The sequence below is a fragment of the Temnothorax curvispinosus genome, unplaced genomic scaffold (genome assembly GCF_003070985.1).
Source record: "Temnothorax curvispinosus isolate PA1 unplaced genomic scaffold, ASM307098v1 QBEX01013732.1, whole genome shotgun sequence".
NCBI classification, from domain to species: domain Eukaryota; kingdom Metazoa; phylum Arthropoda; class Insecta; order Hymenoptera; family Formicidae; genus Temnothorax; species Temnothorax curvispinosus.
The window spans coordinates 179,022-186,376 of NW_020223512.1; the positions used below are offsets into that span (position 1 = coordinate 179,022).

General features: G+C 43.0%; 2 protein-coding genes across 4 annotated transcripts in view; one reads left to right on the forward strand and one right to left on the reverse strand.

The window, feature by feature from the left end:
* LOC112463881 (axin) overlaps positions 1 to 2,845 on the reverse strand; it is a 28,666-nt gene extending 25,821 nt beyond the window's left edge. Inside the window, exon 1 of the mRNA XM_025030548.1 lies at positions 2,672 to 2,845. The gene's annotated coding sequence lies outside the window, so the exon portion shown is untranslated. The remainder of the gene's footprint in view (positions 1 to 2,671) is intronic.
* Positions 2,846 to 3,735: 890 nt separating this feature from the next.
* LOC112463883 (fatty-acid amide hydrolase 2-like) overlaps positions 3,736 to 7,355 on the forward strand; it is a 10,569-nt gene continuing 6,949 nt past the window's right edge. The window contains exons 1-2 of one of the 3 annotated variants that reach the window (XM_025030555.1): positions 3,736 to 3,849; positions 3,981 to 4,086. The gene's annotated coding sequence lies outside the window, so the exon portion shown is untranslated. Of the gene's footprint in view, positions 3,850 to 3,980; positions 4,087 to 6,415; positions 6,738 to 7,355 lie in introns of those variants that run through there. The other 2 variants (XM_025030554.1, XM_025030553.1) reach the window with 2 other exon arrangements.

The following is a 7,355-nucleotide window of genomic DNA, read 5'->3' on the forward strand; positions in this document are numbered from 1 at the left end:
AAAAATAAATAAACGCGAAGAAAACATTTCTCGACATACACCTGTCTTGTCGCGGTGAGAAAGCTTTTACAAAATGTGTATAAATTTCAAATTATAAAGTATTCTGGAAGTAACATTTTGAATCATGCTTCCCCCCTGGAAAAAAATCTTGTCGACGTCCTTGGTAAGGGTTAATATATTTATCCATAATTTCAACAGGTAAGTTTTCTCAAGTCGTAACTCCCCTCTCGTAAATCCCCCACGGAACATTATCGCTCGAATTTATCTGAAAATCCGCGGTCATTTCGACAAACGACCGCGTCATCGCGAGGGTCACGTTGTCGTCATCGTTGTCGTCGTTTGTCGTCGCGAGATTCGCATCTCTGGACCGATGGCCGTGCCAGTTGCGTGTCCCGTTTCAGATGTTAATAGGTGTTAATAGATAGACACAGCTACACACGAGCGGCGCGCGGCTCCGTCGAGGGTGCCGCCGCTCGCATACGTGGACTACGTGGTTCGGTGAAGCGGACAGAAGTGTCGGTGGTGGTAGTGATAGCCGGAGGAGACGGCGACGACGACGGCAGTGGCGGCGGCGGCGACGGCGGCTGCGACAAGTGGGGCAGGGCAAAGTGGAGCTCGGAAGCGGCTCGCTTTGATGTAGACACGCTCCGCGACTCCTTCACGCCAATAAACTAACGGTTAGGTTAAGCCGTCTCTTTAAGCCGTAATATCATTATCCTTGCCTTGTGCCCTCGGCGCAGCACGACGTCGACGTCAACGTCAACGCCGACGACGCGACGTCGCTTTTGTCGCGTAACCGCGCTGCGCCGTGCGCTTTCTTTCGCGCAAACGTCAGCGCGTCTCTCACATGCTTCCGGAAATACGAGCGTACTCTCCGCCAAGAGAAGAGAAAGAACAACGGCATGAGGTACGGCTCGAGGATCTGTATGGGAAGTAGACGAGGAACGAATCGATAGAGAGTCGGTGTAGATCTAAAGTTCCAAATGGAAACGGTCGGTATCTCAGAATGTCATTGGGACGTTAAAAATATCCGATTCTTTCGTTACGTTGCTCTCTCTCTTTCTCAAGTTACGCCAACAACAGCGAACGATCAGACAATCCCCGAAGAATTCCTCTCTCTTAAGCCCCCGACAATCTTGACCGAGGGAACACCCGGTATACGAGCCCCGAGTAGGAGGCCATCGACAGCCGCGCGGCACGGCGCGGCGAGCGAGGAGCGAGGAGCCGAAGAAAAAGCACCGCGACCAGTCGAAACGAAAGCACCGACCCCCGACCGCAGAAAACCACCGCGGCTCGAGAAAACGCATGGCTGCGTCCACCGATACGCGGGCCCGCTCGCGCGCGCATGTATTTTGCGCTGGCGAACTTGGCAGCCCACTTTTAATGAACCAAGTTTTCAAAAGAAAACGTCCGCAGCGTTCGTTGGCGGAGACAATAACAGTATATAATTCTGGAGATTTGAAGAAATTCTGCTGGTATTCGGAATTCGGTAGTGATGCTCCTGTATGTGCATAATTTTTAGAACTAGAACTCCTACTAAGAGGGTTAAAATGATCTGTTTGACATTTTTTAAAAGAATAATTATTCATTTTTAAAACGTTAAAACTTCTGAAATTTTCTGACTTTTATTAAAATATACAGATAATTAATTTGTACCCCCCCCCCCATTTTGACCCCTTCGGTGGAGTAGGTCGTGTTAAACGATGCAGCTGCGCCTACTTCTAGCGGCTACTTTTACCGTCGAAATACCGTATTTTTTTCGAACTACAAACGAGGTGCCAGCGTGTTCTTGATTGACAGTTTAATTGATCGAAAGCAGAGTCGCGTGACGAAGAGCGGTAAAATGTTTTAAACACGATCGATTACTTCAACATAGACTTACCGTAAGAAAGTAATCAAAGGGTTTCAAAACCCTTCTTTATGTCTCTAATATACTCATTCATAACGAATTGATCCATATCATGTTTTAAAAAGTTTTCAACATATCAGACAAATTTTTTAAACGTATAGCTGTAACTTTTACAGTTTTTCACGCGAGAAAAATACGAAATCGCGCGAAAGCAAGACGGCGCGCGGCGATGTTAAAGGAGAGATGACCGTAGAAAGGGTAAAAGACACGAGAGGGAAAGAAGGCCAGTGCGGTGTCCAGATGCTTTAACGTAGCGAGAAATTTGCACCACAATGAACCCCAGAATGGAAGATCCAGGTAATAACAATCCTACGGGATTCTCAAAGAAACGTGCACAAACAAGCTTAATAGACACCGCGCGGTCGGAACGGTTACGAAGCGCAAAGCGCAAGTTGACACTTGACCCCCAAAATCCCCGGAACTTAAAAATTCGTCGGATCCGCGCGCGGAACAGTCGGCAATAAATTTTAATATGCGGAACGGGCGGGCACCTTTGCGGAAGGATGATCTGTGCTTTTCGGACTTTCTCGGTTGTTAACGCGGCCGAGGGTCAGGGTCAGGGTATAATCGCTGGCACCGAGAAGAAATTGCGAGCGGCGCGGCGGGCTCGAATCCCAGAGACGGAGGAGGAGGAGGAGGAGGAAAGGGCGACAACACAAGGGAGGCGGCGAGGAGCCGAGAAAGAGGGACACACAGAACAGAAGTCCGCCGCGCGGCCACGATCGCGGCGGACAGACGAAAAGCAAAAGAGCAATGACTCACTCTGTATATCCGTCTCGGTGGCTCGGTGTTTACTGACGACGCCGGGACGACGACGGTGTAGCGGCTTCTCGGCGGCGACGACGACTCGGGGACGACGACTGGCGGCGGTGTAGCCGCGGACCCATGCTCCGCGCGGAAGTGTCAACTCTCGTACTCGCGCGGCACGGCGGCGGCGGCGGCGGCGGCTCGCCGTGAGCTGCAACGCGGGACATATCTCGGTTTCTTTCCCATCCTCTTTCTCCTGCCTCTTTCTCTCGCGCAAGTCGCGCACATGCACGCGTTCTTTCTCTCTCTCTCTCTCTTTTTCGCTCTCTTTCGTACGCATTCTCGTATATTTACCTATATACGCATATCTCTCTCCCCCTCGCTCGGTACAGACGGATGATCCACCGTGATCTGGTCGGCACTTCTTCGACACGGCGCACACCACACCACCGCACCGCCAGGCACACCGACGAGCACACGCATTCACGCGCGACGATTCGCGGCACGCACTCGACGACGCGATCTGTCGTCGTCGTCGTCGCCGTCGTCGTCGTCGTCGCCGTCGTCGTTGTCGTCGTTGTCGTGCGTCTCGCGGGGACGGAAAACGCGCGGAAAAGCAACGGGGGCCCGCGCGGGAGGGGGACGCACGACGCGGATCTAAGGACGGCACGGCGGCACCACGTAACTTCGCAGGCACATCTCGGCGGTCGTCGCCATCGGTCGCTGGCACTCGCACGAGTGCCGAGTTACGGCACGCGAGCGCGACCTCGCGGCCCGCCGCCGAACCCGGTCAATCGACCTCGGCCAATCAACGGCGCGGTTCCCACGCGATAATCACCACCGTGATCATCCCGCGCGGCGCCTCGTCTTGCCTCGTCTAGCGGTATAATATTTAGGTAAACGACTAAACAGTAAACGTCCCAGGTCCCAATAGTCCCAGACTCCCAGTACAGGCCGGACACGTCCCAGTGTCCGACCACATTGGAGAAAAATACTTATTACTATTAATTTGAACAATTAAAAATGAAAATAATATAATTATTGCAAAAAAACTTTAATATTTAACAATTAATTGCGAAAAAAGAAGTAAACCTAATTAAAAATTTTTGTATTTAAAAAAATTGATTAAATAAGCACGTGTTTGTCGTTTGTCAAAATGATGGCCAATCGCGGCGTTAACAGTGTCGTTAAGCGTAAGCATGTAGTTAATAGTATGAAAATTGAAATGTAAATAAATAATTAATTATCTAACTTTAAAAATTGGTTAGAAACTCGTTTTGATGAAATTTATCCTAAAAATAACAATTAAAACGATATTTTTAAGTGTCCGGATAACTGGTTCGGCCGAACGCATGTGCGAACGCAACTTGCCAAAAAATGAGAGTTTAGTGTCATGCAGTGTCGCCTATTGTAATCAATAGATTTGTGCGGTAAGTGTAATAATTACATGTTTTTAAAGGCATTTAATTGCATGTGAGACCTTTTAAAACTACTCTGTAAATCTGAATCAGCGAAAAGTCACTGAAATAACATACTTTACACTGATATCAGTTAATATAGTCATTGAACGGATCAGTGATGAATTATTAATTCATAATAGCTATTGTTACCATAATTAAAGTCAAAATTTATTTTTCATTATCTCATTGAGCTTAACTAGATTTTTTATGTCAGTGAAAGAAACTTTCCGGTGACGGAGGAACAATTAAACTTTAACTAATTATATTATTATATTATTTTGCTTAATTATGCGGTTTTTCATCTGCCTGTTCACTGTATAGTTAAGAACTTTATTTAACTTGTAAGTTAAATGCCCTATATCATGCAATTGACAAGAATAAACTATCATTAAATATATAAACATCAATTTAGAACTGTTTTTTGTCATTAATTATCTATTTATAACAATATTTTTCATCAACATGCTAATTTTCTAATTGGTCGGACAATGTTTCCCTGTTTAAGAGAATCTTAAAAGTTTTCGAATGAATACAAATTAAAATTCGAAATATAGGTTCCAATGGAAATCCGCACAAATATAGAAAACGGGTTAACTAAAAATAGTAGAACCAGGCGCGGTAGATAATGCGCGAAAGTTTTATTTTCATTTCTATTTTACATATCTTCCAACCTTGACTGCGTGCCGACACTGCCGACTAAATGCGTCAGACTTGAAACACAGCTCCGGTTGGACTAGTAAAGTCCCCTCCCCTAATTAAATCGATTGGATTTAATTTTTTATTCCATATACGCATCTAAATAACTGTAAAGAAATCATTGCGAAAAATATTATCTTAGCCAATATTACCGCACCTGGTAATTCTTCTTTGGTTAGCCCGTTTTCTATATTCGTGCGGATTTCCATTGGAACCTATACTTCGAATTTTAAATCACGCTGGCTGAAAGTACGCGTAATATTACAACTAATAATAAGCTATTGCGATGAATATTACCACATGGCTCAGTGGTCGAATTGGTACGACCTCGGATGAAGGAAGTTCCAGGTTCGAACCCGGGCTGCGGTCAAGGTTGGAAGATATGTAAAATAGGAATAGAGATAAAACTTTCGCGCATTATTTACCGCGCCTGTTCAAAGATCAAAAGATCTGTCTAATATTATAAATTGTATTATTATTCGTGACGAATTATGCTTAAACATCCGGCCACTGGGACATTTATCTTAATCAATGAATTTAAAGCAGCAAGCGCGGCTAGACGAGAGCGATAAAGAGTACCGCGAAACGCCATTTGAGCGCAGATGTTATTAACATCTCTCTAATTTGAATTGAAGATCAGAGATTTATATCTAGCATACAATTTTTGAAACAATAGTATTTGTCCACGTGTTGCGCAAATTTCTCACAGAAATAAATTTAAAAAAAATAGAATTTTGTGCCTTTGTTCGCTAATTTTGTATATATGTATAAGTTTCTTATCACGATGTGTAAGAATTCGCAGTTATGGAGGAAAGGAAGACTTGTCAGTTTTGCACTATAATTATTGCGATATAATAATTGCGAGTGTCGAAATTTAAAAATTGCAACCTTTTACTTCAACGCACCTGATTGTAGCTTAGCGACTTGTTCAGTGATGTATGAAATCGCCAAAAAGGTACAACGGATTTTGATTAAATTTTATTAAAGTGTTAAATAGCACACATATTAATATTCAAGTTAGAAGTTTTTTGACATTAATCAAAATTAAAACTTACTTGCGATACAAATTCGATTATTAATTAAAATTTAACATTTTAGTTCGAGATAAGAATATAATTTTGCTATTTCTTTTATTGAAAAATTTATACCTAAATAAATAAAATATCATTTATGACTTAAATTTAAATTAAAAGTAATTGTATTATAAAAAAAATAAATATTTCTAACAAATCGCGTTTCTCTTCAAATTAAAATATATTTCAAAAATATAACTCGATTATAACAAATATATTTCATCTAATATCCTGTAAAACTATATTAAAACCCGGAGAACTTTTTTTTAATCGAAACCGCGATCGACGAGGAAATATCGGAGGCATTTAGAAAATGCGCCGATTGTGCAACTATCGTCGGACATGCCGGTGGTCGGCTTGCAATTCTAAATACGTGTATCACGCAGATTCGTTTTTCTAAAGGCCGTCCATCGTTGGTCGTCCTCCACACACGCGGCCATTGAGCGCAATTCCGAGTTTATGAGGCACCCTGGATGGAGGTCCGTGTCGGACTCCCCCACCGACTTTTGTTAAAATCCCAAGCCGTGGCATCGTTACATTCAGTCCGCTGTGCCGCGTGTCAATGATACGTACTCTCGGGGTGCGACTGGAAACTGGTTTCCCGCGCGCGCTTATGCAAATCGTCCGGACCGTTTGGACCGGTACGTTTTCACAGATTCGTCGATCTGCGGTGTTTTACCTTTAAACGACGAGAGACCGTCACGCCAAATAAAGAAAACTGCTAGAAAATAAGTATTCGGTACATTTTATCCGCGGCGCCTTTGACACTCTCTCGAGTAATTCTTCGGTTTAGGCCGAAAAGAAAAGTCCGAACGGAATTCGGCTTGCTGAATATCGGAACGTTGTTTGGCGGTACGTGTGCAATAAAACGATTTGTCTTTTTGTATAATAGTAATCGTCTCGACAACCGGGACAACAGTGATCCTTTCAGTGCGACAAAACGAGAATTTTTCTCGCAAGCGGAACGGAATTTAAGTAATAAAAAAATGCCAAAGCAAACATTCATAAAAATTGCAGTCATGCATAAATTAAGCATATGTAAACAAATTTTTTTAACATTCTAGTTCTTGTTTTATCTTAAGAGACTCTGAGTCACAAAAATTTCCATACTTGCCGTCGTAAATAAAACACGTGAAAAAAGAAAAAATTTGAAAAGATTCCATTTCTCGTTTTATCTTAAGATTTTAGATTGTATTTCGCTCTACATAATGCACGTTATTGTATGGGCGCGTGATAACGACGGACAAACGTGGTAACCGTTTAACGTGAGAAAAATTTGTCATTGACAGTGATATTGAAAATAACATGATGGAAAAATACAGCAGCTAATGATTGCTCGATCTATTACGTATAGCTCGATTTATTACGTTTTTTTTTTTTTTAGTTTTTTTTTATAATGCGCATTATGCAAGAAGAATGATTCGAACAAAAACAACTACGTTTGAATATCGCGTTCTTGATTAGTAAGGC